General features: G+C 41.0%; 1 protein-coding gene across 12 annotated transcripts in view; it reads left to right on the forward strand.

Annotated features, from left to right (window-relative positions):
• Window positions 1-3,308: 3,308 nt before the first annotated feature.
• Akap13 (A kinase (PRKA) anchor protein 13) overlaps window positions 3,309-20,709 on the forward strand; it is a 299,084-nt gene continuing 281,683 nt past the window's right edge. For 10 of the 12 annotated variants that reach the window (XM_006541250.4, XM_006541252.4, XM_006541254.4 and 7 more), the window contains exon 1: window positions 3,312-3,531. The gene's annotated coding sequence lies outside the window, so the exon portion shown is untranslated. Of the gene's footprint in view, window positions 3,532-20,709 lie in introns of all 12 variants that reach the window. The other 2 variants (XM_006541256.3, NM_029332.1) reach the window with 2 other exon arrangements.

Raw genomic sequence — 20,709 nt, forward strand, 5'->3', positions numbered from 1 at the left:
CCATCAGGGAAATGCAAATCAAAACTACTTTAAGATTTCATTTTACAGCAGTCAGAATGGCCAAGATCAATAAAAGAATGCACATGTTGCTAAGGGTGCAGGGAAAGGGGAACACTTACTTATAGCTGGTGGGAACGCAAACTTGTCTAGCCACTATGGAAATCAGTAGGAAGCTGGAAGTCAATCTACCTCAAGATCCACCTATATCAATCTTGGATATATATATATACCCAAAGGGTTCTACATCCTACTATAGAGATACTAGCTCATCCATGTTCATGGCCACTCTATTCATAATAGCCTGAAACTTGGAAACAGCCTAGATGTCCACCAACTGATGGATAATGTGATAAATTTATACAGTGGAGTATTTTTCAGCTATTACAATCAATCATGGAATTTATGAGTAAATGGATAGAGCTAGAAAAAAAAAACTACCCTGAGTGCAGTACCATAGATTCCCAAAGACAGATATTTTAAGTTTTGTCTTATATGTAGGGGCAATATAATATATTGTTATGGAAAGATAATGGGGAAACTAGGAGGATTAAATTGAGATGAGAATAGGAGAGAAGTGTAAGAAAGGGACTGTGTGGAGGGACAAGTACTACTTTTGAAAAGCCAATGTGGAAACCTACTGTAGAAGCTTCCTAAAATACATGAACATAGGAAAGGCATCTAAAAGGAACCACTAAATAACAGGGAGACAACTGGACATCATATGCCACTCCTTAAAGCCTCCAGTGCCAGGAATGGGCGATATCTTGTTGCGTTGTTGGCCACAGGGGCCCTAATAGAAACCTTCAAGTATCACAGGCTGTTTCTACTCCCCATAACCTGATGGTAAAGGCCGGTTGCTGAAGATAACAGCTGCGTGTGTCATCACACATGGAAGGGTTGAGCTGGTGACTAACTAGAAGCTTCCCCTTTACTGACTAGCTGCCATGCTACTGGAAGCTACTCTGCAAGGTACTGGAGTAGAAAAAGTAATCATTGATGTTATCCAGCAACAAAATTTGTGACTTAGAACAATGACCTGACGACATGACATATTAGTTGAATAGTGGCACCAATGTTATGGGAGTAACCAACCACTTTGTGATTCCATGAAATGAAACCCAAACCTACATTGACTACTAAAGTGGCTAAGAACTTGAAACTTGATAGGTCCTGGGTCTAGGGGAAACCTATTATTCTTCTTCTGCTAAAGGAACATAGCAATATAACGATTCTTAGTGTCATATGGCTATACTCATAAGGGCCTTGCTCAATCCACATCAGAGAAGCTTCGTGTAGTGGATGGGAATTAACATAGAGACCAAAAAGTGCACAACATATAGAGTGGGACAGACATTGGAGCATTAGTCCTAGACGGGACCTTCTAACCAACCCCCTGCCCTCAAGGGTCAGGAAGGAGTGAGGAAGAGGAGGCAGAAAGACTGTAAGAGACAGAGGTGATGGATGACTACAAGAAACAGTGACTACCAGACACAATAGGACTGATATGCATATGAACTCATGCAGTGTTGGCACACAAAAGATTTGCAAAGGTTCAAGCCAGGAGTCCCAGCATCTAGAGGGAGGAAGGGGTCATAGGCTCCCAGCCTCTAAGCAAGAAGATATATACAATCAATATGCCCTGGCAAAGGGATAATCCGTTTTCTCCAATGCACTCTCACTGGTTTTATCAATCACACTTCAGGGCAGGCCTCATGTTCCAGTTATTGGCCAACACAAAATGGACTCAGTGGTATTTTTGTGGACTTTTTGTTTCATTGTGCTGTGTTTTGGCTTTCTTTTTCTTTTTGGACTTGATCCTGGATTTGATTGTTTGATTTCCATTTTTGTGTTTCGTACTTTTTGCTTTTGTTTTATGAAGGAAGAAGAAAAGAAAAAACATGAAGTTGGATGAGTAGGGAGGTGGGGAGGATCTGAGAGGAACTGGAGAGTGGGAAAACAAGATCAAAACATGTTATATGAAGCATCTTTTCAATTAAAATAATTTTAAAAAGGGAAAGTGACATTTAACAACAGAAAATGCCTGGTACAATCACCAGGCACTGATAATACTTTCTGTTAAATATTTTCATGATGGTAGTGACCTTGTCTGGATTAAAACTTCCCAAATGACAGTGACTTCCATTCTTGCAGTTTTTGGCAGGTCCATATCTTGTATTACTATTTTTTTTAAACTGACTTTGAAATTATATGAAGTTAATCTTTTCATATAATTCTTTGAACATTTTCTTCATTCATATAATATACTTTGGCCACATTCTCCCAACCCATCCCTCTCAACTTCTTATTCTCCTTCTGCTCTTTAAAAAAACTTATGATCCACTGTGTTCAACTTGTACTGTCCATAGCTGTGTGGGTGCTGGGTCATCTACTGGGAGATGGTTGGCCAGAGGGAGTCCAATACTTAAAGGAAACTGTCCCCCAATGGGGTATTTATCTTAGGGGTACAGCCACATAATATTTTCATATTAATATGTTTTGATCACCTAAATAAAAATGCAAGGCCAGTACTCGCAGAGATTCCATTCTGTTCCTTCCCAGTCAATACCCTTCTCCTCCTAGGAAACTACCTTTCTTACTTCGACCACAATAAATATTAAACTGCACAGAAAACCTCACATTTCTTGCGTAATATTCATAATCCCCGGCTCCCCCCCCCCCCAACTTTCTATTGACCGAAAAAATAACATGTCAAAATAGTTTGGCATTATAGGCATGTTTTCCCTTAATAACACATTACAATATGTAACTATCAAAAAGAAGTTTCTTTTTGTACCAATTAATGTAGTATCTTGGGTCACCATTGGAACATGTCCATACTTGGTTTCTCCGAAGCAACTAGATGGTTTCTGAAGTCCATAGCAACTCAAAGGCAATGATTTTGTGGTGATCGAATAGCTCAAAGTCACTGTGACAATCTTCACCCATCCAACATACTTGAGTACTTTGTGCCGCTCCACCTTGGACTCTTAAGAAGACTCTATTGAGTCTTAGCGTCAACGTGTGGTAAGTGCTCCGACTTAGGTAAGCACCAGGCGCACAGAGGAAGGGTGGCTTCCGGTGATGGGGCGGATAGGAGAAGGTGGGTGGGCATTTCCCCAGCAGCTGCTGCCAGCCACCCGACTTTGATCACTTTGCCGCCTGGCAGCAGTGGCGGTCAACCTCATCGTTCCTTAGCAACCAGAGCCAACTGCCAAGAAGCCTTCCTATTGGGCTCACAGAACATGATGGGTAGTCTAATTGTCCAATAGAAACTTTTAGGCTTGGCTCGTTGCACCGCCCACCCCGGGCCGCAGGCGGCGCATGCGCGGGTGGGCAGGTCTGTGTGCAGGGCGGTCGCAGAGCCGGAGCTGCTGCTGCTAAGCTCTTGGGCTCGGTTGAGACCGCCGTGCTTGCTCCTTGCTCCAGCCGTCACCGCCGCCGCCGAGGGAGCGGCCGCCTATTGTCCTTCTCCGCGGCCAAGGCGCGGAGCTGCTCCGGCTCGGCCCGCGGGGGAGCCCGGGGAGCCGCACGGTGAGAGCGCAACTTAGTTGAGGGAGTTGAGGGAAGTTTGGGCGTCTGAGGAGGGGGCGCGCGCGCAGCCGCCCCTCCCCCTCGGCTGCTCTCGGCCGCGCGCGCGAGCTGCGGGACGCGGGGACGCGCGGGCGCGACGCGGGTGGCGGACCCTTCTTAGCATCGGCAGCCAGGGGTGGATAGCGCGGCCGCCGATCCCGGCCTCCTCGGACCCACGTTCCTCTGCTGCCCGCTTCTGTGGCGCCGGCTGCGGCTCTCCTCTGAGGGACGGCTGCTCGGTGGGGCGCGCCGCTCGAACAGAGAGTGCGGCTCCGGGAACGAGCAGCTCCCCGGGGCAGTCAAGCCGGGTAAACACTGCGCGCCCCGGCCACCTTTGGGGGCTTTCTCCCGAGATGGGGAGGGGGGCGCGGTGGGCGCCCCGGGAACGGTGGCGCATTCGACTCCTCTGCCCCTCGAGCTCTAGTGCAAGCACTTTGAGAACTAGCGAATCACTGCTTTTCGTAAATAGGCTCGCTGACACTTAACTGGGGTGCGAGACGCACCCTCAGTTTATTTCTCGCTAAGAAAGTGTCTGTCTTTCGGCTGAAAATATTGGCTAACTCTAAGTGTCTAGACTCTACTGTGAACTCAGGAGTTCACAATGAAAATGGATTGAGCAATCTCTGAGTGTTTCAGTCTTTGCTTTTCCCCTTCATAATGAAGTTATTTTGAGAGTTCATTGCGTTGAGCAGATTTACAAAGTGATGTGCCTTTTTGTCTGTCTGTCTGTCTGTCTGTTTTTTGTTACTACCCTCATGATTTCCCGAAGTCACTTACTCATTTAAACCCCCACCCCCCAAACTTTTGGATTGCCCGGGTCAGGAGGAGCGCTCCAGTTCTTGAACGTGCATTCATTGTCTGTAAAGAAGTTCCTATCAGTCGAGATGACTCTGAGATAAACCAGTGTGTCACTTTGTACACCATCATCTCTTGGGAATCATTCCGCTGCATTTCGTTGACTAGACTTGCGCTGTAATGGTAATTCAGTTTTAGCTCCCAAGAGAGAACCCTATCATTCATACTGAAACACAATGCCTCCCCCCCACCCCCCTCCCCCCGTCACTTCATGTTAATTTTAGTTGTATTTCTTTGACATTTGTTAAACTTAAATTTTTCTTTGAAGGCTACTGCTCATGGCATTTTGCTTTTTTTTTCTATGTGAATAACATGGACAAGTGGTGTGTGGGGTTTTCTGTTTTGTTTTTGGCTTTTCTTTGTATGAAACCCAGCTTCGTTTACCTGATGAAACCAAGGAAAAATATTCTGAAGGCACAGGGATTCAGGACTCACAGTCTTTGTGCTTAATTTTCCTTTCTGGGGTGGGTGTGGTGAGCAAAGGAGGTGGACAGAAGTTGGGAGTTATTGGTTAGTTACATAATATAAACAAATACTGCAAAATCGGGTGGCCAGGACACCTTCTCTGGACTGTGGTAACATGCTACACATACTTTTGTTCTAGGGTATTTGCTTCACTAAATGGGAACTATGTGTAGTATAAATGGTCTTTTCTAGTCTTTTTACACCTTAAGGATTGTGATGGGTGGTATTTTGCTATGCTCTGTGTGTGTGTTGTTTTTTTTTTTTTTTTTTTTTTTTTTTCTAGAAAAGTCCACACAGTTGGTGTTTAGCTTTTGTTTGATTTAGGTGAGGTGATTTTCACTGGCTAGTGATAGTGTACACAGGAGAAACCCATTAATTCTGGGGCCTTGTACAAAATGACAATTAGCTTGCACATCTGTGGTGAAATTTACTTTACTTTTAGGAGACTTTGTTAATTCTCTCTTGAGATAGGGTCTTACTGTGTAGCTCAGGCTGGTCTTAAAGTTACAGAGATCTGTCTGCCTGCATGCTGGAATGAAGAGCCTAGCACCCCCCTTCCCCCCTTCCCCTCTCCCTCTCTCCCTCTCTGTCTGTGTGTGTGTGTGTGTAGGGTTTGCCTTGTAGTGTATGTTGGCTTTGAGCTCAAGGTTTCCTTGCCTTGGTTTCCTTAGGGATAGATAACGCGTGTGTATCACTTTTCCCAGCTTTAAAAACTCTTTTTGTTGATTTGTTCTAGAAAATAACTGGGATTTAAAGAGTACACTCTGGACTTAAAAAAAAAAAAAAAAAAAGAAATTTTCAGTTTTGAAATGCATCCCTCACACTCTCCCTGTTGAGACTCTTAAGCTACTGAACAGATTCATTCATGGCTCTTCCCAGTCCTTCATTGTGAAATTGGGAGGGAGCATAGTTTAGAAGAAATTCCCTGTTTGGAGTTATGTAAATCTGAGTTCAGATCCTCAGCTTTCCTTCCACGGTTTTGAAGCCTTGAGCACTGCACTTGACTCTGGAGCTTGCTTCTTTCCTTGTAAGGGGTAGTAATATTATGTTCTTAGGAATGCATGAAATGGTCTAGGAGACTTAGTACACTGTCCAATATTCTGCTTCCTGGTGGCTAAAAAGATCATTGTGGTACGGTTTTACATGGCTTTTAAAAAGTGTTTTTAAAGTGAGGGTTCCGAACAGAAGGTGGGTCAGTGGGTAAAGGTACTTGCCACCAAGCCTGATGACCCAAGTTCAGGTCCCACAAACTCCTGAAACTTGTCCTCTGACCTCCACATTCACACTTGTGAATTAACTTCCACCCTAAAGACAAATAAATGTAAAAGACGTCCTCTGAACAGAAGGATGAGAGAGGCTATACCGTTTTGTCACCTGTTAGCTTTCTTTTGAGTGGGATCCCAGGTGCCTTGGTAGGAATGAAATCTGTACAGCTGTATAGTGTGAGAAATGACAAGAGAGAGATTGTTTTCAGTACTAGCAAGAGTCTGTCTTAGTGTTTAAGACACTATGAAAATGACTGCCCTTATGAAGGAAAGCATTTATCTGGAGCTTGCTTACAGTTTCAGAGATTGAGTCCATTGCCATCATAGAAGGGAGCATGGCAGCATGTAGGCAGAAATGGTGCTGGAGAGATAGCTGAAAGTTCTACATCTGGATCCTCAGGCAACAGAAAGAGAGAGAGAGAGAGAGAGAGCGTCTCGGTCTGGCTTATGCTTCTGAAACCTCAGAGCCTACCCCCAGTGACATAATTCCTCCAATAAGACCATATCTTTCCACAAAAAGCCACACCCCCTGACCCTCCATATAGCCCCATTGCCTAATAAGGACACACCCCCTAACCTTTCAGATAGTGCCACTGTCTGATGAGCAAGCATTCACATCTATGAACCTATGAGGGCATTCTCATTCAGACCACCATAGTGTCTTGAGTTATAGTCAGTACCCTTTGTTTTACTTCGGTCTTGAAAATAATATTTGTGGCTTTATGACATTTCTCAGGTTTGCTCAAGGTAGAACGGGATGGAGTGTCAGCAGAATACATAGTTCAGAGACTCGAGTACACCACTCAGTTGCTTTTTCAAGTGCCACTATTTACAGAGAGGAGCAGTGGCTAAAGTCAGTTGTACCAACTTAGTTCAGAATGTTTAAAGTGCCAGACAGAGTAGATAAGTTTTAGAACTGTTTACCTGATCAAACCTGAGATTGTAGGGATAAACATCCCAGACCAAGCCACCTGATGCTTGCTTGTCTTAAAGTTAGTCCTGAGCTACAGTTAATACTGATAAGGATGGATATCCACATGGAAGTGATTGTCCCTGTGTTGTGTGGCCTGCCTAGCTTACTGTTTTGAGGAAGAGAGAAGGAAGCTGTTTGTAGGAAGAAGTTTATTTCATGCCCATGTCGCACATTTACAGTTTTCTAGTCACCTTGGTGTTGATACAGTCATCATAATAAGATCAAACCCATTTTCATCAGTCTTTGCTAAGAGGTTGGACTTGCAGATCCAGTACTGAAATACTGTGCTTGTCTGAATTCTGTGTTGGGTAATGGGGTGCTTTTTTTTTTTCTTTTTTCTTTTCAGAACTGTATCTTGGTATGTTTGCATGGTGTGATAGTGAGTGAAAGAAAGTGGAGAGTGGGAGGTGTTTGCTCTTTATGCCACCGGATAGGTATCTTGTAATACTTTTTATTTTCTCATCATAAGCCTACTCTTGATCATAGAGTTGGTCCCCACCACCCAAAATAATGAAATATTCTGAAAGGTTAATTAATTCCTGTGGCACACTTTTGTTCTTTTTTAACTTGAGATGCCAATGCATGTAAAAACCCTTAGAGTTAAAGATTTAGTTTTGTAGAACCCAAGGATGGTTTTTTCATGTTGATCTCTGCTAAAAGCACATGGTATACAGACAGCTGCATCCACACACTGCCACTTACCGGCAGTCTGATCTTGAGCAAGCCATTTTATCTTTCTCAGTATCCTTGCTTATTATAGCCCCCAGGCCCCCCCCCCCCAGTATTATCCTGTCAGCTAAATGCTACTGTTGTGAGAAACACAGGCCAGAAAGCACCATACCGTGTGTGGTGCTACATTTTCAATGATTAGCTCCTGGTATGGATAAAATGTAAATCCCAGCCCCAAAGGGCAGACTTGCCACTAGCTTCTCTGTCATTCCCCCAGAGAAGCCAGCTAAAATGTTATAAGATGTCTACCCTCCTTCTTTCCTGGGAAAGCTGACCTGTTTTCATGTTCTATCTGGTTTTTCTCACATTTCCTTTTACCAAATATTTATCAGGGAATATTGGTTAAACTAGCTTTTGATTCAGCATGCTTGTTGTTAGATGCAAATTACTGTCTACTCAGCAACTGACCTGGGCTGCCAGGGCTTGATGTCAGGTGAGTTCACGGTAAACAGTGAACAAAGAATGTCAGGATGTTGGAATTACACTACAGAGGAGGTCAGTGGAGCTCTGGTTGTTTACCCTCACTTTCATACTACACTTTAGTATTTGTTTACTTAGTCTTCTGTTTTAGATGCACTTTATTGCACTTTATTTTACCTTCATTCATTATTCATTTCTCAACTGTCCCTTGGGGAGAAAACAAGCAAACAAGAAATCTTGAGAATGAAATTATTAACCCATTTTTAGGATAAGAAAAGGCTTCTGAAGTTACTTGACAGTGGCCGTGTTGCTAGCTAATAGGCCTTTATGCTATTATTATTGATGGATTACTATGATTATTGATTACTAAGGCACAGAAGTCAGACTTTTCCATATCATTGATATTGTCATATGAAAATTTCAAGTACATTTTAAAACAAATCAAGTTTGTCAAGGTTATTATAGAATGTAATAAAACACACCCATTTTAAGGACAGAGTTTAGTGAGTTTATTATGACAAAGTATCCTTGCCTGTAAGTCAGTAGAGTCAAAACAGAACATCACTACCAAGGTAATATGCCTGCCACCTTTTGGGCCAGTCTCTTCAATGCTCATCTCCTGCCCACTTTATCATAGGCAACTCCTAGGGTATTATGTTTTTGGCACCGTGTGTCCTCTTAGCTGGCCTACTGCCTGTTTTCATAAATAAGGTTTTCATGAGCTGCAACCACACCCATCTTGTCTCTGTCTGCTTTGGAACTCTAGTTGCAGCTTAGAGTGGTTAGTGAATATAGAGACTTCCACATAGGTGGTTGGCTTGGCCTTGATAATACCTAATTGATAATACCTAATAAAATCCAGTTATTCACATCTAATTTAAACAGTACTACATCTTTCAACATATATTTTATTTCAACTAGCATTGATTTGAAAAAAATTATTGAGGGACTGGGCAATAGCTCCTTGGTAAAGTGCTTAATGTGGTAAGCTTGAGTACCAGGTGTGACACTGTGTGTCTGTAATCTGAAGGTTGGGAGGTGGAGGATCTCCAAGGCTTCCTAGCCAGCTGGTCTAGCCAGTCTGTGAGTTCCAGGTTCACCAAGTGACTCCACCTCAAGAATAAGGTAGAGAGTGACTGCCCACATCCACCTGTCCTCCATATTTACTTGTGCCAGCAGGAGGGTCTACATATAGGTGTGCACACCACACAGAGATTCAAGCTAGGGAAAAAAAGCAAGTTTCACTCAGTACATTGTTACTATGTCTTTAGTCTCCCATGGGTTTCATTCATACACTTACTCAGATTCACTGGCTTCAGTGCATAATGTCTTCTAAATTTTGACAAATTCGTATATTCATCTAACCACTGCTTGAATTAGAATAGTACCTTTGTCCTTTCAGATTCATCCAAATCCTTTTGTAGTTAATTTGGTTTTTCACTCCTTGATTTTCAGAACCCATTATTCTGTTTTCTGTCTTCATGAGTTTTGTTTGTTTGCTTGTTTGTTTCATTGTTGTTGTTGATGATGATCCCTTTAAAGATCATTTAGGACTAGGAATGTAGGTCAATTGTGTGCCTAGGCTGTACAAAAACCTAGGTTTGATCCCTAGTAACAGATAACTTGGAATATGGTGGTGAATGCCTATAATCCCTGTACTTGGAGTAGGATGGGGTGGAGGCAAGAAGATCATAAATTTGAAATCATTTCTTCCTACATAGGGAGTTCAAGGCCAGCCTGGACTATATGAGACTGTCTCAAGCCATGGTGTGTGTGTGTGTGTGTGTGTGTGTGTTGGGGGGTGTCATAAAAGTGGAATTATATAGAATGTAACTTCTGTAGCAGTTTGGCCTGGAACTCTGTAGCTGAGGATGGCTTTGAGCTTCTGGTCCTCCTGCCTCTACCTCCTGAGTGCTGGGAATACAGCTGTGTGCCACTACATTGTCTTTGTGTGATGCTGAAGATTGAACTGGGGCTCCTATATTCTACCACCTAAGTTATATTACTTTACTTTTTTAAAATTAAAGAGTGTTAAAGACCAAACCTCAGACCAGAAAACTTAGGGAAAGCACTCTACTGAGCTGTATGCTCCAGGAGCTACAGTTTTGTTTTTTGAAGCAATGGTATCCACTCTAGGGCCTTTTGCATGGTAGACAAGGGTAAGGGCTCTGCCTTGAACTATCTATATAGCTCTACACAACAGCTATTACACATTTTACTTCTGGATTGACATTGGATTGAGTCTGTAAATACTTAGGAGGTAACTGTCATCTTTGTAATATTGAGCCATAAACATGACACATCTGCTTATCTAGGTCTTTTGTGTATTATTGGTGGTGTACTTTTCAGCATTCAAATCCTGTGTGTTTTGTAAGCTTTATTTATACAGCCCATGGTTTTCATATAGGTGGTTTCGGGATCCATGAGTACAGTTGCTAGTCTCAGTAAACAAGATGAGTATAGTACAGTAAGACATTTTTGAGAGAAAAAACCATGTGTTTTGGTTAGGTGTTTTTTGTTTGTTTGCTTGTAAGAGTTTCCCAAGTATGACTGGTTTTAGCTGCATGGAAGCTGCAGTATTTAGAAGGCCATGCACTGTGTAGCAGAATCAGAGTTCAGGAAGAGGCCTGGAGAGGTTGTTGATGAAGATTCATCCTTAGCTAGAGTGAAACCCCCCTAAGGACAGTAACAGACAGGAGTGGAGCTGGTCTGAGCTTCTGAGACAAAATGTGTTTCTCATGGCAGAACCCAAGAAGTAGAGCTGCCTGAGCCTCTGGAGCCCAGATCAGGGTCTTGGGCGTTAGACTCTGAGCTGGTTACACTGTTGGAATTTGGTATTGTTAAGCATGGTAAATGTGCCCTGGTTCTTCCATCTTGGAATAAGAAAGTATATAACTTAGTTTTTACTCTACAGGACTCCACAATTGAGAGAGTTTTGAATTGTAAGAAGACTGTGGAACTTATGTACTGTTTTATATATTGTAAAATTAATGAAAACTTGAGATGAGCTATTGAGTTGTTTTTGAATCTGATATATATCAATCTCAACTCTGGTTTTCAGAAGTATTCTTTGTTCTAGCCGGTGGCTGTGCAAAAGGTGGTGGATGTTTGAGAGACTTTTTTGTAAATCTGGCATTTTCTATTACCTATGAATCACTTAGGAAACCTCAGAATGACTTGAGTGTTATGTATATCTAAGCACATGTCCTTGGCCTAGCCATTCAGTCTTGTCTAAAGTAGGTGGTTTTCTGAAGTGGGTTGTTGCTAGGCAATGCCTGCATGGAAGTGATTTGTTACTTCTGACAAACTGAAGAAGATTTAAAAAATTCTCCTTAGGTTCCCTCAACAGAACATCTAGACTCTGAATACAGAGAAACTCTCCTCTTTGAGGGACTTAGGAAAACATTGTAGCCACAAGAGTTGAGAAACAGTGTAAATGTTTATTTGGTCACATGAGTGTAAGTGTTTATTTGGTCACATGAAGCTGTGGGCCTGGCTAAGATACTTTCTCTTTTTGAGGATTAAAGGAATGCATAGGTCAGTGGGTAGGAATGGCCAAAACTTGTCTAGGCCTTCCTTCCAAAATGGTTCTGCATATATGCTTAGAGCATAGGTCAATCTGGAGTAATATTTCAAGGGCATTTCCCAGTGTTTTTTAAACAGGTCAGTAAAGAGAAGAAAGAATTTGTATGTCTCTTTATGAAAATAAACTATGACTTTTATCTTGGATTTTTGATATGCTCTAGTTTTATTGTATATGCTGTAAGTCATATTTTTTTTTACCCTGATATAATTATATCCAAAGTAGTCAGCTTAAAATTCCAACTTGTTCTTGTTATAAGAAATCCTTGTGGTCTGCTCTTAAAAGTTTTCCTGGAATTCTTAAAAACATGCTAGGCTTTCATGTTTGTGCCTGGAAAGTAGCAAGAACTTGCCAGTGGTTCCTTTCCATATGCAGTGACCGTTGTGGATGGGAGCCAGTAATTAACGTTCACACGCTTGTTCACATCTTCAAAGTGTTTTACAAACATTTAATTAGTTCATGCTTAACTTATGTACTAGAAGTTGGAAAACCAGTTTTTAAGGTTCATTTTAGCAGTGAACTTTAAAAGTTTTAGAAGTTTTTAAGGTTCATTTTAGAAGTGTTGGGGGGTAAAAAAGAAAAATACAGGTGGAGTTAGCTTCCCTTGCTCCCCTAGCCTTTGGTCCAACATGACTTTGGGGGTGTATAACTTTGGGTTGATGCAAGGGCGGAGTTATATGGACTGGGAAAAAGAACATTGGGTAGAATGCTTGGGAAAAGTCATAGATAATTCACTCAACTTTTTCCTTTATGTAGGTCCATATGTGAAGATTGGCCTAATTCATTCCTGTGAGCATTCTGAAGAGTAGATTGTGACTGGGGCAGACTCTGGATACATGCTAATACATGCTTATTTGGGGAGGGATCATCTTTGCTATAGTTTCCTCACTACTGTTTCCTACTACTAACTTGCTTTTGATTCTCTTCTCGACCCCAGTAATAGGCCAGGTTGTACAGTAGAAGGAGACACTGTTTTCAGGTGTGCTGTGTTCCTTTCACATTAGCTGTGTGACTTGGCCTGGCCAAAGCAAAAGCTTCTGCTCTTTGTTACTTTGTTACTATTCTGTTACTTTGTTCTGTGAAATTGCTTATTTGATTTAGTTTAATGGTTTGGAGACAAGCTTTCACTTTGTAGCTTGCCTGGAGCTCATTTATATAGCCTAGTCTGCCCTGGAACTCCATGTAGTTCTCTTCAGCTTTAAGAGTACTGAATTGGTTTTTAGGTGTAAGCCGCCACACCCAGTTGTGAAATTGTATTTGTCAATGACTCAGGTTTTAATAGTGAAAAAACAAAAACAAACTTAAATTGTTTTTCTGTATCAGACTGACTATATCAGATTGCATTTCCTTGGTTGGCAAGTGAGACCCAGGATAACACTTCCCTTTGATTCCCTGGAGAATCTATGTTGTTCACCTGTCTTTTGAAGGACTCAGTTTCTTAGGAGTTCTGTGTTCATGAGGATACCAAGGTCTGCTCACTTTGCTAAGTTATATAGTAGGTCCTCTTTTAAGGTGTTCACTTGTTTTCTTCTAATTTTGTTTATAGCACTTGATTGTATGTTTGCTCATGGCTTAGAGGTTCTGTTTGAGGGCTTGGTGCTGTGTGTTCACATGGAATACTGTTAGATGTCAGGGCTCTGCTTTATAGTCATGATCATCTAGAATGGATGAATACGGTAGACTTATGACAAACACAAGCTTACCTTTATTTTAGGTTAGAAATAAATACAAGAACTGTAGCTGCCATGGTGTAATCATCATTGTTTATAGCCTCAGCTTTCAGAGGAAATTGAATCTTTGTATAGATAATCTTGCAAGGGAAACTTTAGTACCTGACTGCAGGAAGAAGAAAAATTCTGAGAGCTTGGCATGTATATTTAATTAAAATTTTATCATGAATATGGATTTGTTCTTCATGGTACTAGATAAGCGTGGCCCCAGGGCCAGGAAGATACCTCAACTGCTAAAAATGCATGCTGTGCAGATTTCTTTTGAGGTCAGATTCCTGGAACACATTTTATAGCTCAGTATATAGTTCTAGGTATCTGTAATCTTAGTGATTGACTCTCCAGGCAGATGGGAGAGCCTCCTGTCCACCACCTCTATGCCAGTTGATCAGGATAGCTGATACAGTTGGGATCTTACCTCAAACAAGTTGTCTGTCAGTTACTACTCTTTACGTTTATGTTCTATTTTCTTTGTGTGATATGTGAGCACACATGCCTATATGTGTGCCACTCTCTCTCTCTCTCTCTCTCTCTCTGTGTGTGTGTGTGTGTGTGTGTGTGTGTGTAGGTCAGAGGATAATTTGTTGGAGTCTGTTTTCTCTACCATATGGGCCCCAGGGATTAAGATTTAATGCTAAACACCTCAACATGCTTGAACAACATGGCTAGCCTTAATTCTTAATAATTATTTTTATTTTTTATTTAATCTTCTATCTGTCTGTCTAACAAGTCATTGTCTAACAAGGTCAAGACAACTTGAGGGAGTCAGCTTTCTTTCCTAGGTATGCTGTAGCAAACTCAGGTTGTCAGGTGTGGTGGCAGTCACTTTTACCCGCTGAACCTCCTTGCCAGCCCAGATTTTATTATTATTATTTTTTATTTTATTTGAACATTTTAAAAGATTTTATTTTGTGTGCATGAGTGTTTTGCCTGCATGCATATATGCACTCCATGTATGTATAAATGCCACACAGAAGAAGGCATCAGATTCACTGGAACTGAAGTTATGGATGATTGTAAGCCACCATATAGGTGCAGGGGACTGAACCCTGGGTCTCTGCAAGAGCAGTGAGTACTCTTAACCCTTGAACCAATCTCTCCACCACCAAAATAACAAAGTGGAGCTTTGTAACCAGGCATGTTTAGTCCTTTGTTATGAGTCAGTGACTCACAGAATAGGCTTAACTGACCTGGAACTGACTGTGTAGCACATGTTGGCCTTAAACTCAGAGATTTGAGCACCCCTGTCTCCTAGGTGCTGTGATTAAAACATGCACTCTTATACTTAGCGGTTTTTAAAATTTACTTATTTGCTAATTTATTTTGAGAGAGAGTCTTACTAAATAGCCCATCCTGGCCTGGAACTCACTATATAGACCAGGCTGGCTTCGGACTTACAGAGATCCACGTGCCTCTGCCTACTCATTGCTGAGATTAAAGGCATGCGCCACTATTGCCCAACAATTTTATTAATTTTCAATAGTGAGTTTAAATAGTATCTCATATTAGTACATAGTACTGTACACACTGAAATATCATTAGAAACATGACATGATCTGTTTCCAGGACACTCATCAGACAGCTACTTTGTCAAAGTAGCTGAGCGCTTAGTACCCTGGTTTCCTTTCACCAGAGCAGTTACAGACCATGAGCTACCTTTGTTTTAATTTTTCATTAAACTAAAGCTGTGAAAAATTAAAGCTGTTCACCTTACTGATCTGAGAAGTTTTTGTATTCTCCTTATGTTAGACTTTTTTCTCCTCCAGTTGGCTGTTTCCCTTAAATACTAGTACAAGAATGTTTTGGTTTATATGAAATTATCTTTGGTTTTATGTCAGCCGTTTTTGTTTTTAGTTACCTCATCACGTAAGATTTAGTTATCTTTTTCTTTGGGGGGATTATTTTTCTTTATACGATGCATTCCCACTTGATTTTTGTGAAGAAAATCTCTTTATTTTTATTTGCTTTTTTAAAAAGGTAAATACTTTGTTGCTCATAATTCATTTGGCTTTTAAATTCACATCATCATCTTAAGAGCTTTCACCCAAAGCCCTCACAACAGCTGCTAATTCGTGGCCCCTGTTGTAGGCATAGTATCCTCTCTTGTGAATTCTGTGAAATACCACGGTCCCTCGCCCTGACCGTGATAAAGTACGATTTGGTGTCTTTGCCCAGAGTGCTTTGGCACTGTGAAGCTTAACACTTGACCTGTTAGCTGCTTAGGACACACATTCTTAAGTGGAGACATTTTCTTCATGAATCCAAATAAAAGGAATCATTCCTGCTGAGATGTCTCCGGACCGGAAGAAGCATGGTGTATTCTGCCCCTCAGCTTGATGCCTGTTGGAGTGGCCAGGGGCAGCTTGCTAAAGTAGCAGCTGCATGATTTTGATTTTTCATTGCTATGTGGACAACTAACATAGTGATGTCCTAAGCTTAATGCACGTGCTCTGCACTGTAAGAGGCAGTCAGTCTCTGCTTACCATATTTGATGGATAAGGAGTCCGAGGCTCAGAGAAGCTAGATAGCTTGCTCAGCATTGGGATGTAACTGACTCTAGAGCCCAAACTCTTGTATATGTCTTAGTCTAAGAGGAATTGAAAGGCTGTCTTCTCTTGTGAGCTATGGTTTTGGCAGGGCCTTATGTAACTTTGATTTTGCTAGTAGACTTACTTTTATAGGTAGTTTTCTACTTTATAAACTCTGAAGATAAGGCTTCATGAAAGATACTAGCTTTCTATCACTCCAGTAGTGTGCAGTCCATCTAGAAATTCAAGATTTGGATATAACACAGAAAGTAACACTTAGAAACAAATGACATTATCTATAAATGACATTGTTTAGTGTCATTTGTTGTTTCTATTTCCAAACTTGAAAATTGGTAGAGGGTGCTTGAGCATGTATACCTACATATCTGTTTGCAAACCATGTGTGACGTACATACTTGGAACCAACAGATTATAGAACATTTCGGGAACGGGAGTTTATATACTGTTAACTATGTGGCATAACTAACTTAATGGCTACATGATAGTTCTTTTTGTGTGTGTGTGACATTTCATTACGCAGACTTAGATTTTTTTCCCCGTTAGGTCACTGATTATCTTATTTGAGTACTTACATTGTATCTCTCTGTCCTCTGTTGGTCCCTTCTTCCTTTCTGCTACTTAAAGACTCTGCTGTGGTGAAGCCTTACAGACACTATCTGCAAATTCTTGTTTATGTCTTCTCACAGAAACAGAATTGCTAGGACAAAGGGGTTCAAATGTCAGCAGCTGTCAATAGATAGTGCCAAGTTGTCTGTAGAAAGCGGCACACAACTTTAATCCCGGCACACACATTCACTGATAGTCATGAATACCCATTTCTCATATTTTCATAACTTTTAGCAAGCAAGTTTGCAATTTTACTTTTTTGAGAGTCTTGCTGTTTATGCCAGACTGGTCTTAAACTTAATGATCCTTTTGCCTTAGTCTCCCCAGTGCTAGGCTTATAGGTATGTGCCACCATGCCCATCTCTAAATAGAAAAATTTTAATGTTTTGAATGTCATAGAATTGCCACATATTGGTAATCACTAATAAATGAAGAGACCTTATATTTTTGTCTTTTTAAAAATTCACATTGTTTTAGTTCCTCTATGATTTTTAGATTTTATCTATATATTTCTACATATATTTTTAAAACTGGAAAAGCAAAATACACATAGCCCGAGAATGGGGCTGGGAAGGTCCTGGGACTAGATGTGTTTATGAGTCTTGCAGAGGACCTGGTTTTGGTTCCTCAGCACACATATGATGGCTTACAACCATCTTTAACTCCAGTTCTAGGAGACCAGTGGCCTCCACAGGTACTAGGCATGCACATGGTACACATATATTTGTCCAGCCAAAGCATTCATACTCACAAATCTTAAACTTTTAATGACATTTTTTATTCATTTTGAATGTGTTTGTGAGCACATTCTGCCTGCCTCTGCCTGAATGCTGGGATTAAAGTTGTGTGCCACCGTGCCTGGCTTCCTTTGCCTCTGTAAGTGTAGGGACCATGACTGAAATCACTGTGGTATCATGTATTTTTGTGACTGTGAGTATGTCTTGTGCTTTTTCACCTCCTCTGTGGCCTTGGGCTGGATCCTCAATTTTGAGCTCCAGCTTCCTTGGTGTAAAGTGGGAAAAACAACACCCACTCCACTCCACACACAGTGCTGGCTGCTGGGCACACAGTATGTGCTTAGTAAGCATCTCACCCGCAGTTTGGGGGAAGATTTAGTGTAGATAATGGAGTAGTGGATTGGAAGGTATAAAAGATGGCACTGTGGCAGTGTAGACCATTGCAGTTCCCATTTCTATTAAACGATTTTGTACCCACATTTTTATTTTTTTGGCGGGGGAGGGAGACAGGAAGTATCTAATAACTTGTTTCCAACTTTGCTTCTTAATTTTGTAAATGTCATTAGATTGCATATTATTTTCCAAGATCAGATAGATGCTTTGTAGGAAAAATAAGCTAGAATGGAGCTAATTAAGTTTCTTATGTAAATTTAAGTGCAAGTTACATAACCGTATTGTAGAACATGTCTGAACAGAATGTGCCAGACCACTAGAAATGTTTTGCATATACCAATAGAGATAGAAAGTTATGGTGTAACAGTGGTCTGGGCCTGGCTTTGTGGGTCTGAATTCTAGGGCACACTGGTAATGGATGAGGGACTGTACTGGATCTGCAGCATGGCTAGAATTTTGTTAGGCATGAGTTGGCAAGAGCAGGAAAGGTCATGAAGCTATGCAGTGTGAACAAAGAACAAACATTGGGAAACTTCGTGTGCTCCAAGCGAGCAGCGAGGTGTATTTGAGTTATTTAGTTTGATTAGGACACAGAATTAGGCCAACAAGTCAAGCTGGGGTGAGTGTAAGCATCTTACATGTTGTGTTAGAGAATTTAGTTGTTCCTTCTGAACAAAAGGGAAGGCAGCTCACTTGGGGAGGATCATGCGTAGTCACAGCTGTCGAAAATGAAGCACTTGCCTCTGAGGGACATTCAGAGCCCATTGTATTAGTTTAGGACAGGGATTAGGAGAGCCAGAATGCAGGGACTGCAGGGACGGTGAAAGAGAATCAGATCTCCTGGGTATTCAGAGTGAAAGGGAGGAAACCTGCTGAGGAGACCAAGGGAAGTGAAATAGCATCGTTGTCCACAGTGATTGTGAGTTTCTAACATCAGTTTTGGTGAACTGGAGTATACTGGCTGGTATTTTACAAAAGTACAGCTAGTATTTTACAAAGTTGGAAGAAATTTAGTTGTGGCAAAACACATACAGCATAAAACCTACTATTTAAACTATTTTTTTCCTTTTTAAAAAAAGACCTTTAAAGTTATTTATGAATATGTGTCTGTGTGTGTAAGTGATGGGTAGATACCTGTGGAGGCTAGAAGAGGACATAAGTGACACTGAAGTCAGAATTAAGGTGACGGAGCTGCCTGATGTGGGTGCTGGGGACTGAACTGTGGTACCAAGGAATAACAGTAAGACTATCTCTCCAGCTCCGTCTTTATCATTTTTAAGCGTGGAATTTAGTAGCATTAGTTATTTTCATGTTGTTGTATACCTATTACCACCGCCTATAAGTTTTCATCCTGCAGGATCCAAACTACCCTTTAAACTATAAATGCCTGTTTTTATCCCCCAGCCACTGGCAAATAGCAATTCTTTTTTCTGTCTCTATGAATTTTGCTACTCCAGCTTGTAGGGTTTGTCTTCTTGTAGCTGGCTTAATTCCCTTGTGTGATGTCTTTAAGATTCATTTATGTTGTTCGCGTGTGTTAGAATTTACTTCTTTTCTAAGGCAGAATTGCATTCATTGTGTTGTATATACACTACGTTGCTTCTCTCTATTGGCCGTTGTAAGCAAGCTGTATGAGCACAGGGGTGCAAAATCTCTTTAAGCCTTTGCTTTCAACTCTATGGTGAATATGCCTACAATACTTGAGTTACATACTCGGGGAAAAATAATGCCAGTTAACACTAATGCCTCTTGTGTGCATGTGTGAGTATGTGTACCTGTGGCATTCAGAAGAGGGCATCGGATCCTGTGAGCCTGAAATTATTTATGGTCAGTTTTGAACCACTGGTTATATGGGTGTGTGGATGCTGAGAACTTCAGTAAGAACAATTTGTACTTATAACAGCTGAGCCATCTCCACTAACATCCCTGGTAAAAGAGTAGACATTAATTTGTTAAATCTCAACTTTAAAGCACGTATTTAGAAACGTGACCAAGGAGTTATGCTTAAAAGTCTCTGAAAATATTTTGGTTGTGTTGTGGAAAAACTGTTGTATGGTTTTCTTTCTAGACAACCATGCTTCTTTTCTGTTTCCTACTCTTTAATGCACATCCATTTTGACTTGAAAGGCAAACTGATAGGCTGTTATTTGTTATTTAGAAGGTAGTTATTTGGCACACACTCTCCCAGGCTCTTCTCCCTCTGAATTTTACTTCATTGTTGGCAGAATTGGGGATTGCTCTCCAAGTCTCATGCATGCTAGATAGTGGGAGTGGAAGAGAAGCTATCTTAGCCTTTGAAAGGCAGGAACAGGTAAAATTCTTTTTTAAACTTTATTTTTTTAGTGTGGCTTAATTCAACCTTTGTTCCTAGATTTTTTTTCTATAATTCACACTGTGACCTGAAGCCATAGTCAGCACTGCTGTGGCCGTTGCGTAATTGGTACTTGCATTTGTATTATGTAAATAAGCTTTGACTAGAGCAAATTTAAACTGTTGTAAACATTGTCTATTCATTCCTACAACTGTATTTTGTGGTAGAATTGAATTACTAATTCTGTGAAGGTGTTTTTTTAAAATAAGGGACAAAAATGGAAGCGCTTAGGAGTAGTTGCCCAGTAAAGTCATTGAAAGGAATATGATTGCTGTGTTCATTTTTAATTTTTCTTCTCTAAAGCTGGCAATAGCTTTTTTCTTACGGCACTGCCTTCAGAATTGTCTCTGTGCACATAGAAATGAATTGAGGAAGTAGAGATGATGATGTATTGAATGACAGTGGAGAAAAGTCCTGTTACTATAAATGGACAGAACAGATCCTTCTGTCTGTTCATCCGTCCGTA

Source organism: Mus musculus, chromosome 7 (assembly GCF_000001635.26).
Source record: "Mus musculus strain C57BL/6J chromosome 7, GRCm38.p6 C57BL/6J".
NCBI lineage: Eukaryota > Metazoa > Chordata > Mammalia > Rodentia > Muridae > Mus > Mus musculus.